The 8,600-nt window shown below is 43.8% G+C and overlaps 1 long non-coding RNA gene across 1 annotated transcript; it reads left to right on the forward strand.

The window, feature by feature from the left end:
- The first annotated feature begins 3,879 nt into the window (after positions 1 to 3,879).
- On the forward strand, positions 3,880 to 4,904 carry LOC115927139. The gene is made up of 2 exons (XR_004065445.1): positions 3,880 to 4,058; positions 4,379 to 4,904. It is a non-coding gene; the product is annotated as an uncharacterized LOC115927139 (long non-coding RNA).
- Positions 4,905 to 8,600: the final 3,696 nt, after the last annotated feature.

Here is an 8,600-nt window from a genome sequence, read left to right on the forward strand (position 1 = left end):
GTCTTGACAAACTATCTGGATTGGCATGCGAGCGACCAGCTCGGTGTATGATTTCGATATCATACTCAGCTATCACTTGAAGCCAGCGGGCCATCTGCCCTTGCGGATCTTTGAAATTCAGAAGCCATCGCAATGCTCCGTGGTCCGTCCTGACCGTAGTCTTCTGCCAATACAAGTACTGTCGGAATTTCTTCAAAAATTATACGACGGCGAGCAACTCCTTTCTGGTAACGCAATAGTTCTTCTCTGCTTTGTTCAGAGCTCTGCTAGCATATGATATGACTCGTTCCTTTCCATCTACCACTTGAGACAGGACAGCCCCTATCCCCTCATTACTAGCATCCGTATCCAGGATATAATCCTGTTCTGGGTCTGGGTATGCTAAGATAGGCGATTGGTACAGCCGCTTCTTGAGTTCCTGGAAGGCATCTTCACATTCCTCAGTCCATACGAAGGTGTGGGCTTTCTCGGTTAGCCGATGTAGTGGCCGGGCGATATTGGCAAATCCTTCAATAAACCTCCTATAGTACGAGGCCAGTCCTAAGAAACTCTGGACGTCCTTTACACTAGTAGGGGTTGGCCACTCCTTGACAGCTCTTATCTTTTCCGGGTCTGTGGACACTCCTTCCCTGGACACTACATGTCCCAGATACAAGACACTCTCCCGAAATAGGTGACATTTCTTTGCTTTGAGCTTCAATCCTGCTTTCCGAAGACGTTGGAAGACCATCCCCAGTCTAGTCAGTTCTTCGTCGATTGTTTTGGCGAATACAATGACATCGTCCAAGTAAACCAAGAGTACTTCCCAATGCAGTCCGGACAGGACCTGCTCCATCAGCCTCTCAAAGGTGGATGGGGCGTTGCATAGCCCGAAGGTATCACTTTCCAGCTGTATAGCCCTCCTCGAACAACGAAAGCTGATTTCTTTTTGGCTTCTTCATCTAGCTCGACCTGCCAATATCCTGAGGCCAGGTACAAAGTAGAAAACCATTTTGCACCTCCAAGTGCGTCCAGCGAATCATCAATGCGAGGTATTGGGTAGCTGTCCTTGATTGTCAAGTGATTCAGACGACGATAATCCACGCAAAACCTTTTTGACCCGTTTTTTTTTTCTTTACGAGAACAACATTGGATGACCAAGGGCTGCCTGAGGGCTCTATTCTGTCATGTTCAAGCATGTCTTGGATTTGACGATCAATCTCTTCCTGCTCCTTGGGTGGAAACCTACGGGGCCTTTGTCTGATTGGAAGACTATCCCCTGTGTTGATGTGATGTTTGACAAGGCCAGTCTTTCCAATGTCTGAGTCCGAAATTGCGAAAATGTCTTGGTTCTCGCACAGTAGCTTGGCAATTCTGTCATGGAAGACCTTGTCTATCCCTCTCTTGCTTCTTTCAAAGAGATCTACGAGATGGTCTGGGACTGTATGATTATCGGTTGTTGGTAAAGGTTGGCCTGGAATTTCTTCAATGTCCTCCCCGCTGATGGGTGTTAGATGGCCGGCAAGTGTACCTCTGCGAATTACGCATGCCTTCTTTCCTGGGTTGAAGACTCGAACAGGGAGGGTTGTTTCCGTCCTTTCTACAACTACCCGTGCAACGATGATGCCTTTGTTCAGGAGCTCGCTACTCTCCGCAGGTTCAATGAGACCTAGACCTGTCCCATCTTGCAGCCCTGTCGTGTAGCCTGGAACAATAACCTCATGACCTGGTGGCACCCTTGTAGTTGCCCCTATCAATACTCTGGAGCTAAATGAAACTCCTCGTGCATCCGTACATTTGATTCTCTCCCCCTTGAGCCGTAGTTCCTTTGTCTTCAGATCGATAATACACCCATTTGGTTCCATGAAGTCCAGCCCAAGTAGCCCGTCTACCTGGTCGGTATTGCCGAAGACTACTTCTAGTGGAAAGATGCATGTTCCTACACCAAGCTCCAACCATGCACTACCTAGCGTTTCCATGCTACTGCCATCTGCATTGCGAACTCCCACTTCTGTCAAGTCTGGCCTATTAGTTGAATGTTTCCGATAGTACACGGATGAAGATAAAATGGTATCGGTGGCACCTGAATCTACCAACAACCTTGCTTTGATTCCCCTTATCTCCACTTCAACAAAAAGACCACGTCGTGCTTTATCAGATATGTAATTCCTTGAAGGATATTCTCGAGGAGATGGAGGTGTGTCAGTTACATGCCCTGGTGTCCGTCCAGCCTCCCCTCGGGCCTCTGGGTTGGCTGAGCCTCGTTTCCCGAAGGCCTCCTGTATTCTCTTGCGTGAGGGCAGTTACGCCTAAAATGCCCCTTCTCATGACACTCGTAGCATTCATCTGTGGCTGTTGGTGTTCTCCGCCTGTACGAGTTGGGTCTCTCCCGTCTGAATTCTTCTGACTTGATGGGTCGTTCCTGTTTGGCGATTCTCTCATCTATACTCTTCAGCTCTCTCCAGATTTCATTGATCGTAGCTGCTGAATCAGTGTCAACGGCCCTTGCTTGCTTCTGCCTCCTGCCAGACCGTTGTTCCTCGAGTCTGAAAAAAATATCAGTTGCCAAGGCCGCCTGGATGGCTTCATCCATAGTTGTTGGCTTAGGTCGAAAGACCCCTTCCCTGATGGATTGGTCCTCAATCGCCTCTGCAAAGTGTGTCCTTGCCAACCGATCCTGGGCTTCTTCAGTAAGTTCCGGGTATGCCAACATGGATAACTCCCGTATGGCCTGACCCAGTTCCTGGAGGGTCTCTCTGGGCCCTTGGCGTCTGTAACGCAGTTCAAGGAGGAAGTTCTCTGCCAACTGTCCTGGGCCAAATATCTTCTCTAGAAGAACTACCAGGTCTTGGTATGCGATCCGAGAAGTGTCAGCTGCCTTGCTGCCCAAGATCTTCAGTGCTGATCCCCTCAAACTTGCTGCTAGGAAAACCTTTGCCTGGTCATCACCCCAGTTATTATCGACCTTGCAGGCTTCAAAATGGCTGAGGTAATCCCTCCAAGGTGTCCTCCCATCGAATTTGTCGGGCGATACATTTGGCTTAGACAGTGTAACAGGTAACCGTACCCCTGGAACTTCGCTCCCGTGTCGCTGGTAGTGAGGAATTGATGCAAGAACATCTGAAGCATCCAAATATTGCCTATGTAAGAAGCCTGTTCGTAGCCCATCTGCCCGACGAACGGCTGTTGATGTTTTACTTGGAGACCACTGTGCAGCATGAAGTTCCTTCGCCTCAGCAGCTGCAGTCTGCTCGTTTGCCACCTTCACTTGCGTTTGATCCTCTAGGCATCCATGCATTGGTGATTCAGGTCCCTTGGGATTGACCAGCAAGTTATCATTCATTGTGGTCGCATGAGTCTCCGTTGACTCATGTTCCCGTCTACCAGCAGTGGGTGGTGTTCCACTCTGGGACTGGTTAGGGAAACTTACAGGAGACTGATCGATATGCAGCCTTCTTACCTGCAGTCTGAGAAGCTGATTATGTTCTAATAATGACTGAATCTCTGTCTTGGACCGACGTAGATCTTCGTCGCCTCGCTGCACTTCTGCTGCAAGGACTTCTACCTCGTCCTCTATAGTCAGTCTCTGAGAAGCCATACCACAATGTTCTTCCAAACACTGATGCTTTCTGCGTCGTTGTTGTGTGGAGGCGCCACAGAGTGATGTGTTGAAGCGATGAGGCGCTATAGAACGCCGTGTTGAAGCGGTGAGGTGCTTTAGACCACCGTGTTGAAGCAGTGAGGTGCTATAGACCGCCGTGTTGTAGCGGTGAGGTGCTATAGAGCGCCGTGTTGAAGCGGTGAGGTGCTATAGACCGCCGTGTTGTAGCGGTGAGGTGCTATAGAGCGCTGTGTTGAAGCGGTGAGGCGCTATAGACCACCGTGTTGAAGCAGTGAGGTGCTATAGACCGCCATGTTGTAGCGGTGAGGTGCTATAGAACGCTGTGTTGAAGCGGTGAGGCGCTATAGACCGCCGTGTTGTAGCGGTGAGGTGCTATAGAGCGCTGTGTTGAAGCGGTGAGGTGCTATAGACTGTCGTGTTGTAGCGGTGAGGTGCTATAGAACGCTGTGTTGAAGCGGTGAGGCGCTATAGACCGCCGTGTTGTAGCGGTGAGGTGCTATAGAGCGCTGTGTTGAAGCAGGGAGGTGCTATAGACCACCGTGTTGAAGCCGGTGACACTATGAACATGACAGACAATGAAAGCGGACAAAATATACAGTTCCTCAGGTAGACAAAGGAACATCCCTTGACTGCTATTATGTAAAATGTGTAGAACAGGTGAATATGCATGTGACACCTGTTCTACACATTTTTACATAATAGCAGTGAAGGGATGTTCCTTTGTCTACCTAAGGAACTGTATATTTTGTCCGCTTTCATTGTCTGTCATATTCATAGTGTGAGGAGTTGCCGTGTCGAGCTAATGCTCGATTAACCTTATTTTTGATAATCAGCTCTGCCGTATGCTGATCGAGTACCGTGTCTCGTGTCTGTTTTAATCCCACCGCTAGCCACCAATGTAACGAAAACGGGTCTCTCACTCTCTGGGTAGCGTCACTTCTTCAGTCAGAACCCGCTCTTTCTCTGTACTCGACGTTCTCACAAAAAAATATATTGTGCAACAGACACTCTCAGATCAGCTTACAATCACTTAACTAAATTAAGTTACCAACACAGGAAATAATATGCACTTACAGATCAAGTAATGTTTCCAAGAACTTTAATAATCTGAACTTCCAAACAAATTAAGGCACAACTTCCTTCTTCCGCAGCTCAACACAAAATTGCCCACAAGATTAACCCCACGTACACGCATCGCAGTGCGCGACGTAACCATAGCGACATCTACAATAACAATAAACAATTACAATAACTAACGCCCTCTAAAGGCTAGGTAATGTAAATAACGATTTCGTTACACTATGAGTAAGTATTGATTTATTATCGCATGAAAGAATTGATTTGTATAGATCAATCAGCTTTCCTACTCAACCAATACATGTATTCATATAACTATAGATGATTGGCTGGAATCTTTTAATGAAAACAAATTGTAGTTGCGTGCTTTTTATATATTTTCAAATGTTTTGATTCAATTGACCATTAATTATTACTTAAGAAACTACAATGTTATGGTATAAAGGATAAACAGTTAAAATGGTTTAGTAGTTATTCGTTTTAAAGGAGACAAATAGTTTTCTGTCATGGTATACTTTCAAACTCAAAAACATTTTCAAATGGAATACCTCAAGGGAGTGTCCTCGGACCAATTTATTTTTACTTTTTTTTAATGATATAGCTCAGTCTTTGCAGACATGTACATGTAATATGTTTGCTGATGATGTCATTATATATTCTTCTCATAAGAACATTGATGAACTAACCATATTGTTGCAAAAAGATGTTCTTTCAATACATATATGGTATACTCAGAATAAACTAAAAGATAGTATTATGCTTTTGAGTACACGTAAAGCATATGAGTTGTATATATACATGGATGGAACGAAAATGGAACAGGTTCTTAATTTTAGATATTTAGGGGTGGAAATTGATGAACACCTTACTTGGGATATTCATGTTAAAAGACTTACCAGATTGATTTCTATGAAACTGTTCTCATTACGTACTATGTCCCAATATTTAGATGTCAAATCCGTAAAGCTCATATATAATACAATTATTCTACTATGTATTGGCTATTCATACACACTCTGGGGAAATTGCTCAAGGCAACAAAATAGTTACTCTTAAGGTTACGAAAGAGAGCAGCACGTATAATTACATCCAACTATGACTATGGAAATGTTAGAGGTGATGATTTAATACAATTGATGAAATGGCAATCATTTGACGAAAGGAGAAATGATTTTTTAGCTGTTTTAATGTATAAATCTGTACATGGTATTGCACCAACACATCTGTGTAATGCTATAGTAATGGTCTGCGATAGACATAACTTAAATACTTGAGCCGCTGACAAAACAAATGTAATATTTCCAAAACCTAATCTAGCATGCTTTAAGAACAGTCTTATGTACTCAGGAGGAGTTATCTGGAACTTATTACCTATTAACTTACACAATTTTACATCTATTTCTTCATTTAAATACCTTTACAAAATATTGTACTTTCATTAATATTATAAATAACCAATATCTTGATAGATGTGTGTATATATTTGTTTACCCATATGAATATATACGAGTGTGTTATTTTTGTTTTCTTACTTTGTTTCATTTTTTTTGGTGTGATTATTGGTAAATCTTTGAATGTAAATCCATGTGTCTAGTCGCTGGTTATTTTATAAAACGTTATATTATTCAATATCCATGTAATCTATTCATGTTTTGCATATTTCAATGATATTTTGTATTTCATTGTTTGTATTTTACCAAGTATGTATATGCAGGACCAATACGAAAAACAGCCTTGGTCGATATTGTCATCCTGTATAATAAATATCTTTGAATAAATAATAAAAAAAAATAATAATAAATAATAAAGTTATAATATAGTCTCTGCGAAGCGGATGACGTCATTAACTTTTTCCCCACGTGACGCCCCTTGCCCTGTCAAGTTTGTCTTATCGAACCCCTTGATCGGGTGTGCGATTATTAGTAGTACTAATACTTGACAGGGCCCTCCCAAAGACAGGTTGTTGATCCCTAACTTCTCACACGGGTCGCTAGGCAGGGATAACAGCGATAGTTCGATACGAATCTTGTCTACTATGGCTAGTGAAAGGGACTACATCATAATCATAACATCGCATGGAATTTGAAAGAAAAGAAAATTCATAAACAACATACATGTTAGTTTAATTTAACTTTGACTAAAATTATTTAAAACTTGACTGCCCATTTGCGACTTTGAATGCTCGAGATCACATTTCCTGAAGTGCCGATAATTGTTAATGAATCTTGGTACATGCCCTAGACGTAAACGAATCGAATGCCCTAAACACTAACTTGAATAAACTACACGTTTGAATGACGTTCTCCGAGGAAAAATGAAGGTGTGTTTTGAAACTGACTGAAACACATCAAAATTGGCCTGAAAAACCTACGGTAACCTTCATATAGACGTACACAAACTTGACCCTGGTCTATTGGGGAAACTAGTAAAAGTAGTAAAAACTAGAACAGGAAAGAGGATTGAACGATCTGGCTAACTATCGCCCAGTATCAAATTTGCCTTTTCTGGCCAAAGTGACTGAGAAAATTGTCGCAAGTCGTCTGACAGCTTATCTGCAGGGCAATGATCTACATGAGTGCCTACAGTCTGCATACAGAAAGAATCACAGTGTGGAGACGGCACTACTGAAGGTCTCGGATGACATCCTAACATCAATTGATTGCAGAAAAGCAGCTGCCCTAGTTCTGCTTGACCTGTCAGCTGCATTTGATACCATCGATCATGCTGTTCTGCTTGAGAGGCTTAGAGAAGATTTTGGAATTGAAGCAACTGCACTCCAATGGTTTGAGTCTTACCTCAACGACAGAAGACAAGCTGTGGTCATCAATGGCAAGCTATCACCTGAGACCACCCTTAGCTACGGAGTTCCGCAAGGCTCTGTCCTCGGTCCCTTGCTCTTCACACTCTACATCACCCCTCTTGGCTCTATCATACAGCGACATGGTCTTAGCGCACATTTCTATGCAGACGACACCCAGCTCTACCTAACTTTTGATCCAAAAGTTGGAGGCGCTGAGGAACGTGCAGCTGCAGCCATCAGTGCTGCCATCGAAGAGATTCGATGTTGGATGAGACGCAACTTCTTGAAGCTAAATGAAAAGAAAACCGAGTATCTCCTTTTGTCTTCACCACACATGGGAAATAAGATCACTGGTACTCCTATTCTAGTCGGTGAGGAAGCTGTATCTCCCAACAACAAGGCTAGAAATCTTGGAGTAGTCTTCGACAGAACTATGAGCATGAAGGATCACATTTCGCGTGTCTGTCAGTCTGCATTCTACCATCTCCGCAGGATTGCAGAGATCAGACACTGTCTCACCAGAAGTGCCGCGGAAAACCTCATTCATGCTCTAATAACCTCAAGGCTGGATTTCTGCAACTCTCTCCTTGTCGGCTTACCATCATCAGCCATCAAACGTCTCCAGGCGGTCCAGAATGCTGCTGCTCGCCTTCTGATGGGAATCAGGAAGTTTGACCACATCTCGCCTACACTCCATGAGCTTCATTGGCTGCCAGTGCACTGCAGAGTGCAGTATAAGATCTTGCTGCTTGCATTTAAGGCTCTACATAACTTGTCCCCTGGCTATGTATCTGCTCTCATCAGTGTACGTCAGCTACGACCAGGACTACGCTGTGCGGGACTCGTTCTTCAAGTGCCCAGTACCCGTCTAAAAACATACGGGGATAGAGCCTTCTCTTCATCTGCTCCGCATCTTTGGAACTCTCTACCTGTCCAACTTCGAAATTGTAACAACATTGATACCTTTAAATCTGAACTCAAAACCTATCTTTTCCGGCAACATTGCGAATAATATGTGACATATTGAGGGAGCCAGGCGCCTTTGAATGCTTTTGCAGATAAATGGCGCTATACAAATGCTGTTCATCATCATCATCATCAAGGTAGGACATAATATCACAA

The sequence above is a fragment of the Strongylocentrotus purpuratus genome, unplaced genomic scaffold (assembly GCF_000002235.5).
Source record: "Strongylocentrotus purpuratus isolate Spur 01 unplaced genomic scaffold, Spur_5.0 spur5_scaffold_20, whole genome shotgun sequence".
Taxonomy (NCBI): Eukaryota; Metazoa; Echinodermata; class Echinoidea; order Camarodonta; family Strongylocentrotidae; genus Strongylocentrotus; species Strongylocentrotus purpuratus.